Source organism: Eulemur rufifrons, chromosome 12 (genome assembly GCF_041146395.1).
Source record: "Eulemur rufifrons isolate Redbay chromosome 12, OSU_ERuf_1, whole genome shotgun sequence".
Classification (NCBI taxonomy): Eukaryota; Metazoa; Chordata; class Mammalia; order Primates; family Lemuridae; genus Eulemur; species Eulemur rufifrons.
The window spans coordinates 7,940,232-7,945,122 of NC_090994.1; positions in this window are offsets into that span (position 1 = coordinate 7,940,232).

Here is a 4,891-nt window from a genome sequence, read left to right on the forward strand (position 1 = left end):
GAAGGGTGTGTGGCTGTCTGCCTGGGTCACTGCTCAAGGCCCTGGGCAAGGTGAGCTGATCCCAGCTGGTGTTTGTCAGGAATACCTCGGACCCTGAGTCCCAGTGATGTGAAGTTTCTTTCCTCATATCTCAAACACCCGGGGATACAGTACCTCTTGTTAGCAAAGCTTATCCTAGTATCAACCATGTGAACATTGTATCCTTAAATGGATTGAATTGAATGTAAGAATGTCCTCAGCCACTTAGTCAAGAGCCCAGTGAGAAAGTATTGGGGAAATAATTTCCCTCTTTGTGATGAGCCAGTCACAGCCAACTTCTTTCTGGCACTCACTGGCTCTCCTTTGTGTCAGTCAAATAGGCATCTTGCCCTGAGTTATAGCCCACTCCTGGGCTCAACTGTGTGAATAATTAAGACCATCTGCTACAACAGTTCCCAGACTTCACTCGGATGAGATTTGAACAGAATACTCTCCAAGGTGGGCCTTCCTCTTGCAGACCATACCCCTGGTGCCTGTGAAACCTGAGCCTGGTTTGGTGTGTGTGACGTGGGCTGTTGAAATTCTCGGCATATGTCTCCTTTGTTCCCGCTGATCTAGCTAGCAGACTGCTTTCTGCCTCCATTCAGGGTAGAGGACGTTCCCGAAATTTCCATGTGTGCTGATGCAACCCTGCTGGTGTAGACTCTTCTCAGGCTGTCGATGTTGAGACACTCTTGAAGGTCTTCCAAGGTGAATGCCAAGAATAGATCTTCCTGTCATCATCTAAAAACTCTCCCAACTATGGGATCAGAGAGGTGTCTCACCAGCCTTTTTGATTCCTTTCTGAAATAAAGATCTCTGATTGACCTTAGATAGAGCAGGTATGAAAAAGAGAAATGTGTCTTCCATCACTCTAAATGTCTTCAAATGTCTAGAAGGGTAGATAGAGAACTTACCATATTTGTTAATATTTAGGCATCACAAAAGGTAAGAGACATATAGCACTTCTGTTTTGTTTTCTTTCGTTTTATTCAAATTAAAATTCAATCTTTTCTTTGTTTTTACTCATTTGGATCCTAGTAAATTTCTTAGCGAAGCTCAAATCTTTTAACCCAAGTCAACCTTTTCAGGTAAATTGGTTGCTGGGCAATGCTGGATACACCAGAGTGTGCTTGTCTCAGGGACAGGGATGATAATGATTAGTGAATAAAGGGGTCTGCCCTGTTGGCTGGCTGGCCTGGGTGCACACTTTGTAGCAGTGTGACCATAGGAAAATCATGTAGTCTTTCTGTCCCTGGCTTTTTCCTCAGGGAATTCGGGATGCTGTTGGTTCTGTGCTCAGAGGGCTGTCTGAAGCTGTGTTGCGCAACATGGCAGCCACCACCACATGGGGCCACTGGGCACTTGCGATGTGCTAGTCAAAGACTTTGTACCAAAAAATGCAGAATTTCTCATTAGTAATTTTTATATTGATTGCATATTGAAATGATAATATTGGGGATATATTGCATCAAATAACATGTATCATTAACATCAATTTCATCTATTTCATTCTACTTTTTGTATGTGGCTACTAGAAAATTAAAAATCACCCATGTGGTTCACATCATGTTTCTGTTGAGCAGCACTCCTCTGGACTGGAGGAGGAAATGAATTAATACCTGTCAAACACTTTTCACAGGGGGATTGATACTGACCAAATACAGATTGATATTGATGAGTGATCAATAAATATTGGTTTTGTTTTTTTTTTAAAAATCCAACGTTCTTTTTAAGAGACTCCTACCTTCAACACCAGCCCACGTGGTGTCCAGGTTGCTGTATAAAAGTAGATGTCATCTTTTTAGAATAGCGGGCAGTAAATAAATACACAAAACAGGCAGAGTATAAGAAAATCTTTATATTTGTAGCTGGGGAAACTACTGTGGGAGTGCTCCATCCAATCTTTGCATGATAAAATTACCAGACCTCTAAATGTTAAATGTAACACATTGCTTCTCAGCACCTTCTAATATACTGTTCATCATGAAAACTGGAGCCTGTTCTGTTACTCCTTCCTGAGACCCCTGTTTGGGAATGGAGTATGCTTGAAGTGCCTGCTACACTTGAAGCAGGAGATAATGCTTGACCCCCTAAAGCCTCCTGAGCCCAGCCACAGGCCTTATTGGAGGTAAGCCTAGTGGGCTGCTTGGAGGAGGTGGCACTTAAGGATTTGCTGTTTCCCATGGGCCCTGCAGAAGCAATCACAGGCTCCCAGTTCTCTCCTCTGAATATCAGCAGCGCTCACTGTCTCTGGACAGCCTCTTTAGAGATGTTAGTGCCCAGCACATGTTTAAGGGTGGGTTCCCTTCAGGGCAAACAGGTGTGTGCAGCTGAGTTGGCACATTTCCTTGGAAATCAGCGGTGCCTTGCTCTGCCTCTTGTAGGTCTGAACTTATAACCTATGATTCTTGTCTGGACAAAAACCTAGATTATCTGCTGGGGAGAGATTCTGATCCAGGAGATCTTGGTTTCCCGTAAATTACGCCAACATCCCCTTACCACCTTTGCTACTTAGAGTGATTTTCCGAGGCAAGCAGACACCTAGGCGAGCTGACTTGGAAAGGCCCACCTACTCAGAAAAAATCCCGTTTTCCTTACTCCCGGCATTGCACAATAGTTCAAATTTTACCAGTAGAAATTCCTATCTGGGAGTTCCTTGTTAAAAATGTAAAAGTGCCCTCTCCTTAAAAATAACTAATTTATTCCTTAATGCCTTAAATTTCTTCATAAATTCACTTGGAATGGATTTATCAGCTTGCTTTCCAATTAGGTCAGAGGGAAAAGGCAGTTTTGATAGGATGTGAAGATTTGAATAGAAATTTATATTTCTTCACTGAGTAAATATTTACAGGGTACAAAGCAGAGAGCTCCCCACAATCAGAGGTTCTGGGTTCCAAGAAAGGAAAGAAGGAAACTATTAATAACATGAATGAGTCTTCGCAGTATGCTGCGGACTTTCATGTTATCTCATTTAGTCATCACACACACCCCAGTAATGGAGGTTATGTCCATATTCAGAGGATGAAATCAAGGCTCTAAGGAAATTGCCCCCAGATGAATAGAGCTACGAAGTGGGGAAGGTGGGATTCAGACCCTGTGTTCTGTTTCTGAGACACCCAACATCACCTCTCCTGGGAAGCAGGGGTGCCAGTAATTACCAGGAGGGTCTCGGGAGGCAGGAGGGTCCACACAATGGAAGATGAGGGAGCCGAAGTTCCCTCTCCACTGGCTTTCCTTGGAGGCTAAACCCACAGAGGGAGCTTTTATCGTAGGGGCAACCAAAATCTGGTCAACAACCCTGCAATTGTTGAATGAAAAAAAATGTCATCTTTCACCCTCTTTAGATCATCTTATCCTGGAAAAAGCAGTGTATAAAACAATGCGTTACTTATTGTTATGGCAAAAGCAGAGGGAGTTTCTCTCTTGTTTGAGCTCTGGTGACAGACCATCGCTCCTTCTCCTCTCTGAATTCTCACAGCTGAGAGTTGACACGAGCCACCCACGGCGGGTCCAAGTGATCGCTCTATATGATGAAGCTGGGATTGGAGGAGTCAGCACGGGCCAAGGTGGGACTCCCCTCTAAAGTTTCTCCTCGGCTTTGTTTTCATTTGCTGATTACGTTTAACACAGGTCAGAATGGAGGTGTCTATTTCATAGAGATAAAAACCAAAGAAGGGGAAAATGATTTTCTGGGCGTAATAGAGCCCACCCATTGTGCCAACCGAACTATAACCTCAGAACTTCTGCCTGGTGCTGTATTCTCATGCCTCTGTGAGCTCTCAGTTGTTTATAAATAATACTGTGGCTCTACCCACCATCAGTGGGGCCTCTCCCAGGAATGAGGAGTCTTCTCTGACCCTGTTATTATCCTACCTGTTTTAAATAAGCGCCTAACATGTGCCAGGCACTGTGCTAGACTTGGGAGCCAGTTGGGTGCCCATTCACCAACAGCATCCCTCTCTGTGAGCAATGTGAGCAGAGAGGGGACTTCAGCTGCCATGGAGCCTGGCACAGCCTCTCCAGCCCTTTCCTGACCTTCGGGCTGGGGCCAGGCAGGGAAGCCGAGGCCAGTGAGGCAGCGGGGCCCCTGGTCACCCAGAATGCCTGGCAGTTTTTCCCTCCTGAGGTTGAGTGGATACCAGTGTGAACAATGCATCTTCCAAAGTAATATGGAAAAACCTTAACAGAAAAAGGGGTAAAAGGCAGGAAGTCATAATCTCCAAAAAAAGTAATACCGTCGCCAATAAGCATGGGGGAAGGGAGGAGCTCGACCTCTTTCGTAGCAAAAGGAATGTTCATTCAGACAAAATGCCCTTTTTTGATTATCAGTTGGAGGAAAGCTTGAAAACATGGTCATAGCCAGAGTTTTTGAGGTTTGGGGGAAACCTACGTACTGCTGGCAGAGGTACAAATTGGTTCCGTTTTTCTTAGGAGGCAGTTAATATAGTTTTGCAAAAGTGTTGACTTTTTATATAGCCTTTGGCCCAGCAGTTTCACAATTATCCCAACATTGTGCAAAATCTCAGCTGCAAGAGTATTCATTTTAACAATGTTTACAGCAGTCAAAAATTTAGAAATGTGATTATTGTTTATCCATAAGATGGAATACTAAGTAATAAAAATCTCATAAAAGAATACTCAATGAGGCATAACGTTTGCAGTATACTGTTCAATGTGAGAAGCAGTTTGCAAAACAATATGTAGAAAACGATTTCATTTTTTAAAAGGAAATATGTGCAGAGAAAAGATGGCAGGGATATACAACACGATTTTGATAATGGTTACCCGGGACGGTGGTATTGCAAGTTATCTTCTTCCTTTTATTTGTTTGCATTTTCCAGACTTTTGTCATCTGCTTGCATAGCTTTCA